The sequence below is a fragment of the Anser cygnoides genome, chromosome 26 (genome assembly GCF_040182565.1).
Source record: "Anser cygnoides isolate HZ-2024a breed goose chromosome 26, Taihu_goose_T2T_genome, whole genome shotgun sequence".
Lineage (NCBI taxonomy): Eukaryota > Metazoa > Chordata > Aves > Anseriformes > Anatidae > Anser > Anser cygnoides.
The window spans coordinates 1721323-1743517 of NC_089898.1; the positions used below are offsets into that span (position 1 = coordinate 1721323).

Below are 22195 nucleotides of genomic sequence, written 5' to 3' on the forward strand. Positions count from 1 at the left end.
TTCTCTTTTCCTTCATCAGTAACCCAGATGCAGTAATATGTACTTTTTCCCTGGACGGTTGGATCAACTAAAGTCAGCTAGCTTTTATCTCTTTTTTGCTTTGATTTAATTTGAATACCCTTATAGCAGAAATACCATGATCAAAGATGAAATACATAAAATGCTAAATGAATTGATTTGGTCCTAATATTCATGAGCTGCTTGTATGTTTTTTAACTCCAGACCAGAACATTTGCAAGAATATATCAATGGCAATATTTTGTTTTAAGGATCTGTGAGGAGACTGAAGAATGAGACATCTGTCACTGAGGGGAATTTGGGCTGAAGTATTGTCTCCTGCAGTGCGTGGGGAACTGAACTGCATACACAGCTACAGGGAGTGAAGAGGGAGCAGCTCACGGCAGTAGGATTACGTGCCCTCTGAACTGCCTTGCACACTTGCACCAAGCAGGAAAGCAGTGTCAGGACCTAGCAATAGCACAAGGTGTCACAGGAGGGAGGAGAGATTGGTAAGTGACTGACATGCTAAAAGATACCATAAAGGTGAGCAGGGTAATGCTGCACAAAACATAACCATAGAGATGGCAAGGTTAGTCAATTCCATGTATTCAAGCCATTTTCTTCCGTCACCCCCAGCTTCTGATCTGGACAGAAATATCAGTCAAACTATTTTTTTTAATCTTTTATGAAATCTGCTGTTGTTAATTTGCATCTGTGGGAGCAACAGAATCGCCCTATGGGTAAATTTGCAGCTGGTTCAACTCAGTTTAGCACTAGGATCTCCAATAGAAGTATGTAATTTGTACCCATGGTGAACCTGTCCCATAAATGTGATGCTTAAGCCTTTTTACTACTCTAGCTTTTAAACTGCAGATTGCTGGCATTGTTTTTTCCCATCTTTCACAATATGCTTCCTTTTTATTAGCTTGTTCTAGCCCTTTAAGTATATGATTAAGCTATTTGGTAGTTTTATTGTAAGATCCATAAAATAAGAAATTTAGAAAGAAACTTAAAATCAGTTTTATTTCAATAATAACTATTTCCAGTGTAACGATTCTGACATAATTGTGAGTCAACCGAGGGAACTGACCTCTGCCTCTCTCTGGAGGTGCTTGAGCCAGCTCTTGCTATGACTAGATGGATGACCTGAGCACGGTGACAATGGAAGGAGCTTTAACGGGTGTTTTTTGCAGGGTGACCACACAAAATCCCTGCGGAGGTGGTATTTAAGGTTTCATCTCCTGTCCTATTTCGTTGTGAAAGGTATGAACACGTTCTTCAGCCCTTGTGAGGCAAAAGCCAATCCCTTAGCTTTAAGCTGGTGTTCTAGTCCAACCATACACGCCCAGAGTTTGACCCCACATTTACAGGCGAGCACTGCTCATATATTGCTGACTTAGGCCCAGAATCTCTTTAAGTACTGTCAAGGCCCTCAAAACAGGGCAGGAGGATGAAGTGGATTGTGGATGCCCCATCCCTGGAGGTGTTCAACACCAGGCCGAACCAGGCCCTGGGCAACCTGATCCAGTGGGTGGCTTCCCCACCCATGGAAGGGGGGTGGAGCAGGGTGGTCTTTAAGGTCCCTTCCGACCCGTTCTGTGATTCTGTTCCGGGCTTTGTGCAGGTCTTCTTCCACCCTGGGACAAGGAACCTGCTCCGGCCTGCCTGCCGTGCTGCCGCTCCCCGGCCTGCGGCTGGGCGCGAGCTCCGCCGCCTTGCTGGAGGGAGCAGCTGATTGCCGAGCGATCAAATGAGATAAAGAGACAGCGGAGGTGGCGGGCGCGTCCGTCTGTAATGAAAACTAAGTGATGGAGCGCAGAGCTGAGCGCAGGAGGCTCTCCTGCTGTTAGCAATGGGCTCGAGGCCTGCGCACGCCTGCCCTCGTGGTGCTGAGGGCCGTGGCACTGCGAGCGGGCCCCTGCAGACGGGCACCTCTTCCCTGCAGAAGGGAAGAATTGTCTGCCTGAAAGCTTGCAGGGGGAATGGAGGCTGGGAGGTGCTTGTGCGTGAGCCAGCGAAAGGCGGAACATCCAGCCTGTGTGATGGGTAAATAAACGATGGCTCTGCGTGGCCCTACAGCTGCCGCAAGAGCTGGAGCCAGAAGGAAAACCATGATTTAGTGGCAAGGCCAAAGTTTGGAGAGCTGGTGTACTTCGTTCAGCGTATTGCTGCTGCTTTTCTGTGTGTTCCCAGGGAGAAATTGCCACGTCCTAGCAAATGGCGTTCGCTGGAGAATGTCGGAAAAGTTATAGCGGCTATGTGGGAAATAAAGGGAATAACTAGGTTTCTATTTTTCCTATGGGAATTTTCTCTGTAAGCAAAAATACTTTCTTTTCCACCTTTCATTTTTCATCTTTTCTTTTTATAAAAGAAAAGGGAAGGGGACAGTTGACTCAAAGTGGAAAACAGGAAGCTCTGCTTTTCTCTAGAAACTGGGGAAAAAATAGGTGACAACAAGTTAAAATTGGAGAGGGGAGGATATTATCCGAAAAGGCTTTATTTTCCTGGAAAAAGTATTCCTGTTGGGTTTGCCAGTTATTTGTGTGAAGTGCTTTAGGTGACAGCTGTAGAAGTGTAAAGCATCCTTAGCATAGTGGGCATTTTCATGTGGAAACATCCAATGGCCTCTTGCCTGATAAATCACCTCCTCTAGGCTTTGGGAAACCTTGAAAAACTATTTCTTTAATTCTTGTACATTGAAATGATTTCTCCAGTAGTTTCCTAACTAATCTCGAAGAGAACTTTTTCCAAAGCATGACCCAAGGTGCCAGTGGTAAGTATGTACCCTGCTGCAGGGTTTTGGGTGAGTGGTGTGGCTGTTCCCTTGCTGCAGAGGAGCAGGAGCTGGACCGGCAGTACCTTGTGCCTCGGGTGCTGACCCGAGATTCTCGGTCTGTCTTTAAACTGGGTCTCAATAGGGGTTTTCTTTCGCTGAGGTGTCCTAAGGGTGTAAATTATGAATTTATCTGAATACCGTACGCACTGAATCGCTCTCCCTAAGCAAATGTGGTTAGCAGTTGGAGACCATCAGCATCCCGTTATTACGAGTATGATCAGAGCTATCTGTGGATCTGCCAAGGCTGGTGTTTATTTCCTCTTCTGTGGGTTTCTGTGGCAGGAGCCCATAGGAGCCAGTGCCCTTTTCTTTCTGCCCTGTAGCCACTTTCCAGAGCCGTGAGTCATGATTGCATGGAGGTGCAGCCAAGCACATGGCCAGAAGTCGTGTGTTTGGCAGCAGCTCGTGTGCAGGCAGGAGCTTATTAATGCCAGCTGAATCCATGGTGATAGGAAGGGAGCGTGGCGATGCTACCCATGGAAACCAGAGCTGCCGACTGTCACTGCATCCTGCTCACAGGTGCTTGAGAAGTCCCTGGAAATGTAAGGAGAGAATCTGCCTCCCCTCCGATTTTTCATTTACATGTAGGTCCTAAACATGGAATGAGAATTTTAATTGGTGGAAAGAAAATTGAACTGCCAAATTCCATTACTATATAGCTGACTGATAGGAGATAGGAGGCTTTAATATGTTGTCACTCATCTTAGCTTTGTTCCTACTTACACCATCCTAAATCTGGAGTAATATTTGTTTGTCAGGGAGATCCAGAAAGCATTACAAGGAACTGGAGCCGGCGGTCTGTTGCCCTCTCAAGGAATGACCAGCACAGCGCATCTTTTTGCTGCATGGGAACATTAGCGTTGCTTCCTGCCAGTAATTGCAAGCAGACTGTCTGCTCTCGGGAGATCCAAAGAAGGGATGATTTCTGCTGTGTCCCTGCTGAGGAAAAGAAGAGTACTTAAATGATACAGCTGGGAGTAAGGCAGCCACCCAGCAAACAGATCTGTGCAGCCAGATCCCAGTCGCTGCACGGGGATGGGGGCCAAGGCAACACAGCCCCAAATGAGTCAGTGAGATTTTTCGTTCAAATCTGTCCTCTGTGCTCCAGATCGGATAGCATAGGGACCCAGCCACAGTGACAGCACAGCATCAGTTGCCCTTTTTGGTTGGCTTCTGTTATTTATAAAGAAATGTTCGTGACCTCACTGTCTTGTGTTTGTGATGCTCAGCAGACTACACCAAACCAAATGGTTCTCACTCACAAGTCAGTGTTAAATGTGAAAGTGATTAGGGAAGTAGCAAGGACCATCAGATTAATAACATTTCCAAGTGTCTTCTCTTTAACAGGGACTTGTCAGCATTTGCTCTGAACAGATGTGAAGGATTAGGCATTCAACACAGTTCAACTTGACTTGCATGCATCGTCCAGTTTAAATAAAAAGGTGGGTTGCAGTTTGTGCACCATGATTTGCCAGGGACTAGAAGAGCAAAGATAAAGTTTGATAGATGATACTGTGTCTTACTGTCACATTTTCTTTTCCCACTTATCTGCTGTTTCTCTTTAGACAGAAAACTCCAAGGTAGGGAGGAAGGTGTGTTGCTTAATAGCCTTGTCTTAGGACAGGATCTAGACCAGCCTCCTTTTGCTGGTGGTCTTGCTGAAATGGGCAGAAAAGGCCCATGTAGCAAATCTGGCTGTCAGTTACCTGTAGGAAAAGATCATTCTGTTCAGCCCTGCTTGGTTTTATTTGAAACAAGTGTTTAAATACCACTGTGGGCCAAAATATGCCCCATAACATGCGTATGTGTGTTTTTTTCAGTCTCTGAGCTGAACTATTCCAGGCTGAGATGCCTCTTGCTTTCCTTCAGATGATGTTCAAAGTATAACACAAGGAGCAACAGCTGGATCCTGCAGCCAGCTGTGGGAGCAGCGAGTCAGCGAGCTGGCTGTGATTAGCGTGATAAACAGCAATCGCAGCACACCAGCTGCCTCGCCACTCACAGGGTTCTGCAACGTGGGGACTTTTCTGGGCAGAGACGTTGCAGAACCTCCACCAACGCTTGTGCTGCTGCACGACAGTTGTCGTCTGCCAGCCTCAGCTTCTTATTGCTCCCCTTGTGAGGCGGATGGAGTCCACGGCTCTGTTAGCATTCGTGGGATTGTGAGATGCCTCCGCAGTGCCAGGCAACCCATTTCTGCATTGTGCTTTCTGACCTGTATGGTGAGGCATCATTTCCATCTAAAGGCAGATGCCATTTTTCACTGATTGCCAGGTTCCTGATGGAATGTGACCCAGGAAGTGTCAGCAGAACGCATCCATCTGGCCTTAGTTGGCTTGATGATAAGTGAAGTAGTAATGGACTGAGATCCAGGTTAGGTGCAGAAAACATGAACGCACGAGTGGGCACACTCTGCACGCATGCATTGTGCTTGGAAAACATTTGATTAATATCTTTATCCATGGGGTGAGGCATGCAAAGGACCCGTGTCCTGGAAGTAGCCTATCTTCAAGGTCTTGGTAGAAAATCAAAGGTTTTCTTAGGGCTTCATGAAGAATTGGCAGCTTGTTTAACTGTGGCTGTGCCCCTGCTGCGAACGAGACAGGATCAACAGACACTGAGGGCTCAGACTGTGAGTAGGTTCAGTCGCTCCTCTGACCAGAGCGTTTTGCTTCATCTGCTCCCAAGGGCTGAAGGGCCAAGCGTGCTGCTGCTGCCGTTGGGTACCCTTTATCCCCTGCATATGCTTATGCCGGCTGTTGCAGAGGTTCCCGCAACGCCTCACATTTAAGACACTGAACGGTGCCAAATGCTCTGTAAACAAGAGTAGGACCATGAGATGTTCATTGCCAAAATGGCAAAATCTGCTTAAAATGTCACTGCCTTGCCTGGATTACCACCAGCCTACTGGTGTAACGACGTAGGAACGCTCCAAAGCAGCACAAGTCTGGTGACTTAGCCCTAAGCGCCTCCTGCAGCAGCTGAGACTAAGCCAAATTTTGTACTAAAGCCTGTAGAGAGTTCACGTGTCCTCTTCTCCCAGCGGAGGTTTTAAGGACAGCAACTTTTGGTGAGAGGAATAATTTAAACCATTGCTGCTGTTCTGACAGTGAATCTTTCCCGTAACCTGAGAGCTGGTTTCGTGCCTGATGCAGTGACATGCTAAAAGCATAAGGCAACGTGGGGGAAAAAGGCAGGGCTATTATCTGCCTCTTACGGGTGGGAAGTCTGAAATGAGAGGGAGATTAGGCGATTTTCCCCAAACTACCCGGGCACTGATTAAGAAAGAAACACCCGACTTGAATGGAGATGCGACCATTTTATAGTTATTATGGGAGGCAAGTGCAGCTTGTGGCTGGAACTGCGAGGCAATGTGCAGTTTTCATATTTTCTTCACTGTTGGGTGGAGGGAACTGGACGAAGGCAGCGAAGCTGCAGAGGAGAGCTGTGTTAAATGCAGGTACTGGAAAGGGGATGGTTGAGAGCATGTAGTCTCTCAAGGTATTTAATAAAGATCTTTCCTGCAGCATCGGCTAGGGCTAACAAGTGTCTGCATACACTTGGTGATTAACCTGAGACCCTCGTGTCTGCCACTGGGTTGTGTGCGCTCGCTGGGGGTCGGAGCATTGCAGAGTCAGCCTGCAGCTTCTCTCCGGGAGCAGATCCTCGCCTTGTGCTCTCCTTGGTCTGCTCTGAATGCCGGCTGGACGGGTAGGAACACACGGGGGTTTTGCATATGGGAAAATACATCAGGAGAGGAAGGGGGCTGTGAAACCTCCCTGCAGAGTGGCATAGATTATCTGATGAAGAGCTAGGCTGTGGCCATCACCATTACCTGAATTACAGGTCTTTAGTCTGAATGGCTTCAAAGCAAGCTCTGTTTTTTGTGTATTACCCCTTCATCCTTTAATATTTAGAAGATGAAAGGAAGGATTTCAAGCACCAGTGGGGAATTTAGGCAGGAACAGAACGTTCTGTTACTTATTGTGTTGACAAAGGATGTCGCTCTTAATTAAGGTAGAAACTACGAGCAAAACTATATAGGAACACTCCTTTCTAATGGCTCATGGCCGTGCCTGAGAGCAGGCTACCTACGTGTGTTCTGACCAATTCAGGCTGATAGCAGGCCTGTGCTCCTAATTCTTCAGTTTTTGTTGAGCTGCCAGACATGCTGCAAGTCAAAGCTGCTGAAAGCTAAGTTAAAACAACAGGTGAAGTTAGATAATAATTTCGTTAATAATTAGAAACCGTACGAGTTGATTTTTCAGAAGAAATTACCCAGTAACAATAGCAACTGATGCTTATTTGGGGGGCTTTCTGGTAGACTAGAAAGCAGCTCTTGTGAGGCATAACTGTGTACAATGCCAAGGAGAAATGAGAGCTAATAAAATGGAGAATATACATCACCCGTTTACATTTATTGCACATTAAACCTCGGCACACACAAAAGATAATGACAGATGCAAATTGAGAGCACTTGAACAGTCTGTCTGTCAACGGGGAGTGGGCACGGAGCCAAAGACCCATATTTTCAGCAACCACGTGCTTTGAGGGGAGGGTCAGGGATGAACCAAGCTACAATGCAGGGTCTGTTAGATTGCAGATAAACCTCACCAGAGACGTCTGCTAGCACCTTTCCTTCTGTTCTGCATCCGGATTGCAAATCTGGACCGATGGCAATGGGTTATTTGCAGAGGCAGAACTGAAGCCAGTGCCCCAGTACCCCCTTTGCACACTTGGATTTGTGATTCAGAAAGCTTATCTTGGGCTCTTCTGGCCCTTATTTTTAGGGGAGCAGCTGGGAACCCCAGCTAGGATCAAATCCCCACTGTGTAAATGTATAAAAGTCAGTCCTAGCCTGAAGAATTTGATATAAGTGGATAAATCAGACAAAGGAGTAGCATCCCTCTCGCTCAGGTGGGGTGACGTTGAACTTCAGTGACACACACGAGATCCCCCATCAAGCGTGTGATAGAGCTGGAAATTGCCTTCCGATGTGCTATCCTATTAATTGCAAGGCTGGCACATTTGCTGTAGGAAGAAGAAATCTAGTTCTTTCTTCCTTCTTTTTCTTTGTATTCAAACTCTTTACTCTTTTTAGATCACTTTGCTTTATTAAGTCAGCACAAGTCTGCTCCTCTAATGAAGAAACTTCATTTTAGATGGAAAGCAAGAGCAAGATGCACGTTTGCACGCAGCTGGAGCACAGCTACAGTGCTGGAGAAACATCTGGGTGGAAGACAAAGCACTCAGGATGGCAAGCAAGCGAGTCAACAGGTCTCTGTCAAAATAGCTGCCTGGACAGTTGCCTAGAGATTTCATCCTTGCTCAAGTATTTATTTTCAGGAAAGAGTGCTGGCACCCAAGACTGAATGTTTGTCTTCAGCCTCTCTGTCTCTCCCCCTCCTCCTGCGAGTGAGTTGCTGCGAGAACATTTTGCTGCTTCCTTTGCTTCTGCTGTGCCAAAGATAAACAGCCCGTCAGCGCAATGCTGAAAAGGAACAGAGAAAGGGGGCTGGAAGTAGTTTAATTACTGAGAGTGCTTGTTTTGTGTACGGTGTGATTGCTTCCTATGATACAGTAACTTCTTCTCTTTCCCTGCGCAAGCATGGTGTTTCTATTTATCAGGATGAAACTGAAGCAGCAAATTAGAGAGGGAGAGGGAGCAACTGTATAGCTCTATTTGTAAGCAAATCTGGCAGTGTGTATGAAGGAGCAACAGTTCCTCTTGAAAGCATGGTATGGATTTTCTCCCTGCAGAATTCCAGCTTCTCGGGCCCTTCGTTTTCCCTTCCTGTTCTTAATTAGCTTTTTAAAGTTTGCCAAGTTCGGAAGAGTTGGACGCAATTATTCCCGTTTTACAGGGGGAATACAGGATGTGGGGAAGCTTTTACCTGTCAACGTTGGTTGATGCCGTTTTTTTTCCAGGACTGAAAATGTGCTGGGGAGGAAAATCGGGTGTAGTGGGCAGTGGGGGTGGCTCTGTTCTTGCTCCTGTGGCGAGGAGCTGCCTCTGTTAGACCGGAGAGGATCAGGCCCCGTCCGTTCGGGATCTGCTGGCTGTGCACTGGGACATCTGTCTCGGTGCAGCAATGCCACCGAGCGCCGGGAAGGTGCAGCTTGGGCAGGTTCCCGTGCAGCACTGGGGCCTCTGGTGGTGGTGGGAAGGGTTCTGTTTACATTAGGTAGCATTTCTTTAATCACCTTTTCTGTTTAATTTTCTGTGCTTTGTGCTGCCTGCTAGGGATCGTTAAGCAATACTCTAGTTATCGCTGCATATCACTTAGTGTGCTTTGCTCTAATAAGCTTTTGTAAATAAAACCCGGAGAGATGAAAAGGCCAACGCCTGATTACGAGCTACCAATTTTGTCTCATTAAGTTCTTATAAGGGGAAAAAAGTAAATAGAATCTTTATCAATCTCATACACTTAGAGAGCTGAAGAGAGAGCTTTCCACATTCATTAAGGAGGATGCTGAGAATAGAGATGTGTTTCCAGGCGCTTTTGGCTTATGAAGCTGTTAAGGGATGTTTTACTGATGACCAGCCTTTATTTCAATCTAAAGATGAGAAGGCAAAGCCAGAACCAAAGGAATCATGAAATATTTATATGCAGTGGTTGGAATGGGCCAATACACAACGGTATGCCGTATTCACTCTTCAAATGTTTATATTGACAGTCTTCGTGTATGCTAAGAGAAGAATAAGTTCCCTGCTGGAGCTTACTGCAGTTCTATTTCGGTAGCTGTTGCACAGAATTAGCAGTAAATGTGGGAAAATGTGAGTTGTGTGGAATAGGAGTTGTATGGAATTAGGTTGAGCTGACATTGGTCTGTTGATCAACAGGAACGTACCTGTCATTTTATATTTCTTGATATTTTTATAAAAAAATGAAATAGGTATTGACCTCTGTCCATCTTTTATCATCCATACTTTCTAGAATGCTGCTCCTAGAATCGTCAGTTTAAAGGACAGCATTACTATTGTGGCTCATTGTAATTATTTTGAGATGTCCATAAGATTTCACCAGGTAAAACTTGAGCCGAACTTGAGCTCTTAGTAGATGAATACCTTTATACAGAAAGCCTTCCTGTTGCAGGTATTTCCCTAAAACTTATGGTAATATTTGTCCCCAAATTTGCAGTTAGCAAATGTTGACCAACTCTGACAGACCCTGGAATTTCCATCAGCAATTTGAAATCCAGAAAATCTTTGTGGATTCTCATTGGGGTAAGGCTAGTAGCCTGCATGTGAGTGCTTGCTTTGTTAGTTACACATTATATGTCTTTTAAGTACATAACATCCATCATTTTTCTCCATTTTCCATTATACAGTCCCCTTTTATCTTGTACTTCCATGCTCCAGCTTCAGTCTTCTTTTTCCTTCCTTCACAAAGACAAGCAATTCATTCATCAGGCGAATTTATGAACTAGATGAGTAGAGATGGCTTAGTCAACTAATTTCTCGTGGGCGTCACAGCACAAGTGGATGGTTTTAAAAAATAATAGCATTTTCTTTTGGAGGAGATACCGTATGGATTTTTTTCTTTGCTTTTCATATTTCTCAAGTTTTATTTAGTCTTTTTTTACCTAGTCTTCAAAGCTTTGACCCCTATCATTTCTGATAGTCCTCCTTTTCATCCTGTTCAGGAACAAGAACAATCTTCCCCATGGGGTACGACGGCAAGGAGCTTAACCTTTGCCCGTTCTTTTAAATACCGAACAGAAATGATCCATTAACATTAGCCGAATGAAACCTGCGCTCCCTAAAACTGCTTGGCATTATTATATTGACATTTCTGACCTCTGCTGATATTTGAAATCTGACCATTTTTCCGGCGTGCTGCTCCCTGAGAAGCGCTCTGACGCCCGGCGTGCGAGGCGAGCGTTGGTGCCAGGCTGCTGAGGAGCTACTCCCGGCTTTGAAAAAGGAGGTTGCAGTGCTGGTTCAGCTGGGTCTCCTGCAGCCTGCTCGCAGCCCGTGCCTTTGCCGCAGCTGCAGCCTCTCCTCCACGCCGTGTGGCCTGCACGGTGCCATTTTCCTTCTGCTCGGAGGCTTGGATGGCGCCAGGATGCGCTCAGCCGGCGCAGACAGTCTCTGTGCTGTGAAGCTGATGCCACGGCAGCACGGCAGAGGGTTTGCAAAGCGGTGCGGTTCTAGGGTCTGCTGAGACTGGTGGGTACACAGGGTCTGGAGGGCCTGTCCTTCTGCTCCGACTCCAGCAGCCACAGCAGGACTTGGCGGCAGGGACGCCACGCACCGCTGAGCACCCCTGGCTAGCAGCGAGCGCAGCGGCGGCAGGAATACAGATGCAGCAGACATGCTAATGGCAAAGGCATACATGCAGGTGTCAGACTTAAATATGGCTTGTGAAGTTAAACAATACACAATTTTAATCTACAGGCAACTTGATTTAAGGTTTTTCTTCTTTAATAAAGAGTGTTTGCCAAAGTGTGGTGCCCTTAACAGTAAATGCAACAGCACCACCTTTGGGTCCTGCAACAAAAAGCACTTTGAGCCACAACTTTTCCCCCTTTTTCCTGCGTAGCTGACTTATCTGCTGCATTGATGAAGATTTAATATGAATAGTAAAAGTGGGGAGGGGGGGAGGAACTGCTGCAGTACTGGAGTAGCCTATCACAGGCTAGAAGCAATGGCAGGTCCATAGCTATCATATACATGATGTCTGGATGCTGGTAGTCGGATGGTAAGCACCGAATGCAGAGACAAATTCAGACTCTGTAGGCAATATTAGGACCCAGACTTAGGCTAGGGTGGGTTTTCCCACCTCTAATTCTTATTTTTGCATCTGCTAATAATTCATGCTAATGTTATGCATTTGAGGAGAAGCATTGTAATTAGAGAGATCAGCTCCATGAACGTAAGCCAGGTTTTCTCCTACGGTAAGAGGGTTTTGAACCTTTTACTTGCAGAATGTGCGTGTCTGAGGCTGCATCAGATGCGTGCACGTGGCTGTGCAAATACACAGGCGTTGCGTGTGTGACGGCTGTGCTGACAGGCGTGGCTGAGCACACGCACCAAGTACTGTACGTGCCCTTGTGGGCGGTCGGGTGTGTGCAGGCCAGTGGCCATTGCAACATCTGTGCAGCTCTCATCCCAGCGGTGTACGTGCCTCTGTGCTCCCACTGCTGTGCTGACTGACGTCTGGCTGTGCTTATACTGCTGCAGCTAGAGACGGTGCTTGTGTGTGCAAACGTATTTATTGGAATTGCGTACGTGAGGGTGCTTGCACAAATACCAGTGAAGAAATAATCAGGTACACGTACTGTCAGTGCATTTGGGAAGTGAGATTCCTCACCAGAGCAACTTCTCCCCCTGGAAAAACAAAACCAAAAAAAGCTCCAAACAGCCAAGTGTGTAGTAAAAATGCTCTTGCTTTCGTATGTGGAAGGTGAAATCTAAACCTTGTTAGCTCTGGCTCTTTCATGTGGTCTAGGAGACTGGGAACTCTCTAATCACGGGGAGGTAAACCGGAGGAGTGCTGCGAACAAAGCTTCAAACTGACAGCGGGTTTGCAGGGCTGCTGTGCTGCTGCGCGGAAGGTCTTCTAGGTTCCAGGGCCGTTATCCTCTGACCCTGGGGGAAAAAACCCTACCAGACATGGTGCTGGCTGCAAAGGTCTCACTTAATTGGAGATATGAGTGTGCTGAGGAGCACCTGACGCTGCTTGATGGCCTGGCTGTGCTGTTTTCACACGTTGTCTCTGCTTTGATGCATCTTTATGACCAAGGGAGCAGCTTGTACTTGTGCTTGTGCCCGTCCCCGAGGTGTCTGTCCGCCTCGCCTCGTGCTGAAGGCCAGCCAGAAATCTCCCCTGGACTCCAGCAGGCTCTAAAGCTGGCAGAATCCTCTGCTTGTAGGTATTCGTGAGTGTAAATATTGCCCTGACCTTGATCCTCTGCATCATGGGGTCTGCAGATGAGCAAGCTGCAAATCACTCCCTTGCATTTCTTGTTCACACCCGGTCTCATGAACTGATCCCTTTGCACCGAGGCTCGGTGCGCCCAGGAGTGCAGCCCTGCAGAGCTGTTACCGTTCAGTCTGCTTAGCACTCAGCAAGGTCGTTGCCTCACCTTTCCTATGTCCTCTGTCATCCCCTCTTCCCATGCTTGCTTTGATGCAATTGATTTTATTGCTGTTGCTCAAGTCCCCAAAGGGTTTTTCTCAGATCCTGCCAAACATGCTGTAGTCAGGCACCTCTTAACGCCTTCCAGCTAGGCTCGTGTTACGACCCTTCAATTGAAAAGGGGCTCCGAAGATGTAGCACTGTAGGCAAGTATAATTTGAAGTATCTTTTTTTTTTTTTCCTTCAGAGTTCACTTGCATTACGTGCAAGTGAAATGAAGTCAGTGGAGTGGGATTTGGCCTATTCATTCTTTCTCAGAGCCAATGGCAGCAAAGTGAGGATGTTCCTCTCCCCAGCCACAAAAGGAGATCAGCTCCCCGGGGTAAAAAGGACAAAGCCCAGATTTGTACGGCTTCATCTCATGCTACCACTGCTCCGTACGCATCCCGTGGGTTCTGACACTGGAAGACCGAGCACAGCACCGATTCCACAGAAACGTGTCTGATCTGCACTGTGGTCTCACCCACACGTTGTCAGACCCCTCTGAGCCTTTCTGAGGCACACGGAGAGCTTTCAACCACAAGCAGCTCTCCCTGGGACCAGCCGCAGGTGCGGGGCGGCGTTCGGATCACCCCGGGGCAGCTTGCTGCATGCCCCTTCTCCTTGGAAGGCCCCTGGGGCTGCATGCTCTCAGGGGCAGGGGGAAGCCACGCGTTTCCATACGTGAGTGGAAAGCTCCGAGCAGGCTTACAGCACTGCAAGGATAATTCGAGTCCCTGTGGAAAATAATTGGCAGCAGCGCTGAGCCGTGACGCGGGTCCTGCAGGGTGCCTGGACGTCCCTGGGCACAGGGTGCTGCCGGCCCTCTGCCCGGGGCGCCTGGGCCCTCGGGGAGGCATGCAGGTAATTCCTGCAGATCAGGCCCTTCATTAGTGGGACTCTGAGGTCATGTACGTTAGAACCAATTATTGGCGGAGTTATCAGGGAACGGCAGCCCGGTGACAGCGATGGGCGACCACATGAACTAAGGAGCAGACACGTTGAGAGAGTTCCCTCGGAGAGAAGGAGGGAGGAAGGAGCAAGGAAATTCTGCCGCTTCCATAAGCTTTCTGTCGGGGAAAAAGAAAGCAAATGAAGTGGAATAAAAGCTGCAAAATGGAACACCCCTGACAGTCAGCCGCTGAATAGAGTTTTTCATTTAGAACCAAGAGGGTGGTTCCTAACAGGAGCGGGATGGGGGGCACACGAGTGTCGGTGCCATTCCAGGGAGACTTCAAAGAATGCCTTCAATTGAGGAATTTGTGCGATTAGCTGGAATTATACAAAGATGCACAAACAACCTTGCAAAATGGCACAGAGCAAAAAGGAGAAAAAAAAAACATCTAGTGCTTCAGCGTCTGATGCTATTTCGTCTTTTGATGTTTGTTTTCTACACGGTGCCAGCAATTTCTGTCGTCTCTGGTGCATGTTGCCAAGTCTATTATTTGGGATGATTCCTGCTTTAAATATTTTTAGCTGTAGCAGATCTTTAATCACGGGGAGATTGTTTTCAAGAATGATTATTTTATGTGCGTCCAAAAGCAAATCTGAAGGCCTGATCCAAAAGTATTTGTGATGGTTTTGTAGCCAAAGGGCAGAGTAGGAAGGATGGGGCAAACTCAAAGGCCAGAGAGGAGAAGGGTGTTTCATCTGAATGAAACAACGAATGTCTGCCCTCCGCTGAATCCTTCGGGTGCCTTTGATTAGCAGTGATAAATTCAATCTGTGACCAGAGGAAGAGGTTCGGCCTCTGAAATCTACGGTAGTGGCAATTAAGTATTTATCTGCAGCATGTTTGTGATGGGCTAAGTAAATCATAAACACAGAAAAGACTAATTAATACTTCAGTGTATCTGTTGCTCTTGCAAGAAGCAATGATTTTTGATGTTTGAGAGTGGGATACCTCGCTGGTGACGTCTCTATAGTTCCACTGACTTCACAAAGGAAATGGCAAGCTGGAGAGCAGAAAGGTGAAATCAAGCTTTTTTCCTATTTCATTCCTATGTCCTGAAGTAAAATAGTCCTATTTTGAAAAGTCCCATTAAGAATTTAAGAGCCGTGACTTTGGAGCTAAGTGAGACGTTGACCTTGAATTTGTTCCCAGTATGAGGTAAATCTCACCCAGAATACATTGGTATTTCAGTACAAAGCTTCCATGAATTTTACTGCTGTGTTTGTGTGCGTGCTAAATACCTTTAACAATGCTGCCTCGGTATGAGAGGCTTGAAGTTTCTGATGATAAGCACATAAAATCTCAGATGATTATCTGAATCAATTTCAGAATGTAAAATTAATATGAAAGCTTAACAAGAGCACGGATTTTCTAACCGCCGCTCTCCATGACACCTATTGATTACTATTTGTATTAAGGAAGCACCTGTAGCTGCCTACCGAAATTAAAGCCAGGCATTTTTCATACTCATGCTTAAAATCCATAGCCAGGATTTAGAAACTCAAATACATACACAACATGCATTCGTAGGGATTTCTGCTACTGATGAAGCAACAAAGAGCTTAAGAGTTCGTACCAGTAGACATCAAAAACCTTGACCAAATCAAGTTTCAAAGCAGATTAACAACATGGCATTAACAATACAGCATTAAACTGTGGTTTGGACAGCCTCAGCCAGAGCTGAAGGAGTTGTTGAGGCGTGGTAGCATGAACCACGTCCGAGACAACATTTTCCCTGCCGTTAGGAAGGGCTCCGAGCACGCCAGCAGCTCCCGCCTGGTGCAAAGCGAGTGAAGGCAAGGGAACTCGATTGCTCTCTCTAGGTGGAATTGAAATCACTTCAGCTATGAATGTGTGTGGCCCCATGAGGCTAAATAGGGTTTAACTAAGTCATTCTGAATTCACATTGTTAGTTACTGTGGAAAGTTAATCCTAATTATCTGTGCTCCTCGGGAGGAAACCCTGGGCAGGCACACTCTGACCGGCTCACTTACTAGCCAAGAACATCTACCACTGAAACTAGATGTTCTTCCATGGTATATTTTAATATTTCGCTGTCTGAGCCTGTTACGAACAGAACATAAAATAAGAAAATAAGAAAACAACCCCATCGAATACTTCAGGTCTTCCACACAGCAAGCTGTGGCTTGAGGCCTGCTCTGGATCCTGCATAGACACAGCAACTGGTTCTTACTGTAGGCCAGGGTGAGTGGCCGATCCCTGGGTTCTGGTACTTACTTTTGGCCATGCCGCTGAGCAGAGCAGTGCTTGTGACTTTCCCAGAGCCGTCACCTTTGTGAGCACAGCTGTGCTTGTGACTTTCCCGGAGCTGAGCACTGCTGCTCAGCCCCAAGCTGTTTGGCACTGGGATGCTGCCAGCCCCATATGCACTACGTGTGTGGAGCTCCCTCAGTAATGGTAATTTTGGCGTCGCTGTGATCCCACTGCTGTGACAATCCAGGAGTAGTCTCAGGGCTGCCCCTGTCTAACAGGAGCTAATCTTCCCCAGCTAGAACACTGCCTGCTCGTTGCTGGCTGGCTTACCTCAACAGAGAACTCCACACACTGACAGGGCCGCGTTAGTTACAGCAAATTAGCTCTGGTAGCACTCGTAGACAGGCAGGCAAACGGGCTCTGAAGGAGTTTAGCTGCTGCTTGCTGACTAAACCCAGGTGGGACGGCGGTGGATCTCGTACCTCGGTGCGGTACCTGAGCAGTTTCGGCTCCGGGCAGCAGCCGGCACCGCAGGGCTCAGACTGGCCTGGTGAGGGGCATTGCCCAGAACGGAGACGCACAGTGCAACGGACTGGGTAATTTCTGAAGAAAAGGAATTGCAAGCCAGAAGAGTAATTCTTCGTCTCTTTTGCAAAAATACGTAGGAGTCGTTTCATTCTGAGTTATTACAGCGTGTGCCAGTCAAAGGGAGTGTGCGAAACAGGCTAACGCGAGGCATATCGCGTTGCTGTTAGTGCTGGTGTTGCAACTGGCTTTCATTAAGCAATTCCTCAAGGGCTTCGCTACCTACCTGCCACAGGAAATTAATAAGTGTGACTGAGACAATCTTCTGGGTAATGTGGGTTCCCATCAACTTAAAAATTAAGTGTATTAGGGAGAGTTTAAACTTGATAAATCTTACATACTGGCTGGTTCCAAACATGCTTTGCCTTGCTTAGAAGGCAGCTTAGAACTGAGATAACCTTTACAGAAGTGGATTTGGTTGATCTTATAAGCATACGGGGGCAAGGACTGTTGTTTTCCTTTGTCTTCATAGCATAATCTTCTTGTTTCATCTGTAGACACTGCCAAAATAAACACAACAGCATCTAGACATGCAGAGCCTGGAGTGCAGGGGCTGCCCTGGGTCAACTCTGAGGTGCAGCAGAAGAGCTAGGAAGAAAAACAACTTTCCTTGCTTGAATAACCATCTGATGCGTATTTGTTACTCAGCCCTGCGGAGAAACAGTATGTGGAATATCATTGGTATCACTGGGCCAAAGTGAGTATTTTTCAAGCTGCACGTTAAATCCCGAACATAATCACACACTTATAATTGAAGGTGCTGTGTACATGTGTCAAAAAGATGACTCTAATGAAATTGGCCCCAAGAGCATAATTCATAATTCAGTGTTCATTAGCCTCCTTGCTTTCATGATTATACTAATCTCAGGAGGGAGACAGAGAGAGATGGCTGAGGTAATCCTGCAAGTGATCTTTATTTTAAAAAGCAAAAACAAACAAAAAACTTTACGATCTCTTTTATAATTTAGGGCTAACATGAAACACAAGTATTAAATACAACAAACAACCTCAAAGCAAACCTGAAATGAATCAAAGCATTTTGTTTTCAGTTCCTTCTCTGGGAAAGCCACACTATTTGCTTTTCATTCTTCCCTTATTTAAATCACTTTAGGCTTCTAGGTAGGGAACAGACCTGTAAGGCTTACAGCAACCATCTCCCACCACCACCAGCAGATAGCTATGCAAAATTTACTGAGGGAATACTTCTTGGATTGCAAGCTTTTAAGGATAGGCAGGAGATATTCAAAGTCTCCAGAGGGATTTATAATGTTGCCAGTTTTTGTGATTCCATCAGTACAAGTCTCTCAAATATTTACTGTTTGTTCTTAAGGCTGCATTTGTTGCGGAGATGTGATTACATGTGAATCTCAGCATTACGCGCTTGTTTCTTTATGAAAAGGAATGTTTCTAACATTGTAGATTTAGAGGGAAAAAAATGGAAAATATGCCTTGCTTATACCCTGGGGCAAATAGAAAGAAATCCAAGCTCCAAGTCTAAAGATATTCCATAAATTTAATCAGACTGCATTTTGAATTATGCCTTTGGCGCATGATAGCCATAGTCGAGCTGTGTGCTGCCTCTGGATCTCAGTTTCCCTATCTTTATCGTGCCCGAGGCAGATTGCTAGCTTGATAGCGCTGTGACCACTCCAGAGGAGAAGTTCTGTTGGTTATTAAAAGTCACTCAGATGTAAATTCTTAATTCCTAATGGTTTATGTATGTTTATAAATCTGCACCAGGAGAGTAAGGTTCTGAATCTCCGGGACTCGTTGTTTGCTTCTGAGCCGCGATGGGATGGGGATGCGGCAGGGCGGTCTCAGCCATTTTTGCTCCTTCCATGCCAGAAGTGCTGCTGTGTGGAGGCTTCTTCAGAGATGTGCTCCCCAATCCATATTTTTTACTGCCACATGGCCAAGGCAGGTCCCCTCCTGGCTGCCAGTACCCAGCCCCGTAGTATACCAAGCCACAGAGCTTTTTACCCTCTGGCATTCCAACTATCTTCTCTAATGTAATTAAAACGATAATTATTCCTTATCCAGAACATTTTTGCTTACTTATAGTCTGTGGAAATATTAAAGTTGATTAAACACATATGCTGCTGGTAGATAGCTCCTCCAGTCACATATGGAGTGATAAAAGGTTAGCTAAGGGAGGACAAAATACAGCACAATACTCTGCTAATGCAAAGGGAAGGGCAACTGGAAAATGCTGAGTCTGTAGCAGTGGGAAGACCGCCTACATTGAGGGGAAGGACCCCTGCAAAAGGTAGGGCTAAGGTGGGGGGAGAGCAAGCCAACAAATCTCTGAGGCAGCTGGGAGAGAATTTCTTTCCTCTTTGGTAGGGGCCACGCGTTTGCACAGCCAAAGCGTGTCGTCCACCCAGGAGGCCGTCCTGAGGCTCTGCCCTCCCCAGGTCCCGGTGCAGGTACTTCGCTTGGTTTCAGGCTGCCCACCAGGTGCGCGTTCTCAGTTTTGAATGAAGTGCAGATGCAGGGAGATGTCAGAGCCAGGCGGATGCCAGATAGATCCGATCTGTCCATCTGTCTGTGTGTATCCATATGTCTAGCCAGCCATTTATTCCTGTATTTATTTGCTCATCTTACATATGTCTTCTCTCAATCCTGATGGAACAAATGGACTCAGAGAGGCGATATTACTAACGAGACAGCTTCCCTGCACGCTGGGGTCATTAAGCAAAGCCTGGGTGTGCACACAACCACCACCCTGGCTGACGAAGCTGGTTTGGGGCTGAAAGCAGTTCAGTGCTGGCAACAAAGTGCCCTGCTGCTGTGATTTTTTCACTCGAGAGCATCTGCGTGGGCACTGACAGCAGCCCTGCACCCACTTCAGGTGCTGCAGTGTCCCAAGCACCCATGTATTGCAAATAACCGGGAGTAGAAGTCGGTTGTAGCTTTGGGCCTGGAGAGAATCATGGTGAAAAGTTTGTGGGCTTTTGTGGATTAAAAAAAAGAACTTCAGCCTCCTAGGTTTTCACAGAATTTTATTTAACTAGTATGGAAACTAATACAAAGCAAGGCTATTTCCTCGTTCTCTGATCTCATAAACTGGATGCAAACTGCTGAAGGTGGCCAACTTCCTTACCACAAATATATCTGTATGCATCTTAAAAGCATTAGTAAGGCTCCGAGGTGAAAGGGACAGAAATAGCACTTGCTTTCACAGTGTAATTGCCTGTATTCTATCTGGGGGAGAAGTGTGCTTTTTCTAATTTGCAGAAGTCACAATCTAAAATGCTTTAAAATGTACTTCTTTTCTCCCCTTTTCCTCCCATGGAAAAAGTGCTGAGGTAGACTTTTCTTCCCCCATAAACAGGATGCGTTTTATCATTGTGGTGGGTACACTGCAAGCCTGAGCAAAGAGAAGAGTGCAAGTCAGAGAATGACAAAAGCTTCACAGATTGAATTTGCTCCTCTGTATACTGGAGGGAAAGAATAGGAGCATGTTGGTATGGAATGAGGTTTTTGATCGTCTGAAAAAACGGAGGAAGCTGCAGAGGTAGGGGTAAATTTTGAATAACTAGCAAAAATAAAAGTTCTTTGGCACATGCTCTTTGCTCGGAGTTTATTCCCTTCTAATCACCACCTCCGACTACTTGTTTGCCTTCTGCTGCTGTCAGCAGAGTTTCGCAGGAGACCCAGGTTCCCCTTGCTGCCTTTTCAGCCACAAGGACAAGTTATTGGACTGCATTTTGCAAGACTATGAGCTGCTGAAGCATGAGTTTGTGTGCCCACCGTCTTGGCCCGTGTTTTCTGCCCAGATAGACCAATGTTAGCCTGGCTGTCCCTCAGGGCTGGTTAGTTTTTATCGTATGCCTGCATGGTGCCTAGTACAAGAGTTAGGTCCACGGCCTACAGCTGTAACTAACAAATCTCTAGCTCTTACAGCCTACCCTGAGGATTCCCCTCTGCAAGATCTACTTTGACTTTCTAGGAAAAGCCATGGAGGATTTTTCCCCCTACAGAAGGCCACGGCTATCCATGAGAAGCTCAAATGTGGGTATCTAGCCCGTAGACTGGTTGTATATCCAACATCTCCAGGCCTGAGCCAGCTCTGCCCTCCCCGGTGCCGTGCCCATCAGTGGCCACAGATGAGTTTCCCCCTTTCCTGCAGATGGGCCCTTGCAGGACCCATGATTTGGCTTTGTGACTCAGCCTGTGGTTAAATTGAAAACTCTTCCTGACCATCTATCATGCTCTGGTGCACGAATGGATGATGAGTAGATCCTATTCTGGTTCATCCTCTGCCCATCCATCATCCGCTCTGCCACCTGCTGTTCCCGTAACGAGGGGAACAGAGACGGATGGGAGAGCTGTCCCCACTAATGGACAACGACTGACAGACAGATAGACCCCTGGGTTTCACTGCCTCGCAGCACCATTTGAATAAGGGATACATGGGGGTAATTGAGCTGGCTACGAATCGGCGAGCCTTGTAGCTCCATGTCACTAACGTATTTACAAGGAGCCCATGACTGAAATCTGGGCAAGGCTGCGGTGGCCTTTGGATCGAGCTGGTATTCACAGGATGACATCTGCAGCATTAATTGTGCTCAGAACTTGTATGGCAAGCGAGATCTTAGAGCAGTTTGCAAAAGCAGGTCCTCTGGTATGCTGTCCCTCGTGCCACCTCGGTCTGTCACCCTGTGCACGCCAGCCGTGCAGCGGAGCTGATCAAAAATCTCTGGGGACTTCTCGTTTGTGATCTCAGATCAGCGCTGCCGACAACGGGGAGAAGCTCGGCCCTGATCCGACTGTTGTCAGAGAAACTGCGACAGCACTGCTTTCCTGACAGCCGTACCTCTCCCAGAGAAACCACTGCTGAGTTTCTTATAACCCAAAGGCTTGCTCGTGTGCCAAGAGAAGATGTAGGAGGAAGTGTAAGGGCACCACCTGGAGCCTGCTGCAGCGGTGTTGGCAGAGCTGTCCAACCCAAGTGACTTGCTATGCAAGCACCAGTTGGTTTTAGGAGGAACAGTGGAAATCCATTGTCGTGCTGGAGAGGGAGGTGACACTCACAAATCTTTGTCCCAGATGCCGGCTCCGGCAAGCAGTGGCACCGAGAACAGAAGTTCCCAACCGTCTGGGTGGATTCAGAAAGTTGCAGCAGGAAATTCGGCTGCTCCCCGTCCTGCCGCGTCCGGGTTTCTCCTCTGGTGGCGTTACTTCGGGTCAGCTCACGCTGAGAGCTCCCTGCTAAAGCTCCTGTCAGTGCTAATGCATATTGACAGCCGAGAGAATCTCCGCCCTGTTTTAACCTGACAGAAAACATCGCACTGTTGTAAGCACCGGTGAGGCAATAAGTCGTGTTTATCAGCTCATCCGTCACCTTCCAAGGGATGGGGACGCAGAGCCTCTGAAGCCTTTTTGCTCAGTGCATTTTGGAATGAGGCAGAATGTTTGTTTGTTTGTTTGTTTTAAAGCTGTTTCGGTTGTAGAAAGCACAAGAACAGGTGCTTAGCTTTT

General features: G+C 46.9%; 1 long non-coding RNA gene across 1 annotated transcript; it reads left to right on the forward strand.

Annotated features, from left to right (window-relative positions):
* The first annotated feature begins 2235 nt into the window (after window positions 1-2235).
* LOC136786974 (uncharacterized) lies at window positions 2236-20206 on the forward strand. The gene is made up of 4 exons (XR_010826629.1): window positions 2236-3378; window positions 3595-4278; window positions 17209-17408; window positions 20046-20206. It is a non-coding gene; the product is annotated as an uncharacterized lncRNA (long non-coding RNA).
* The last annotated feature ends 1989 nt before the right edge of the window (window positions 20207-22195 follow it).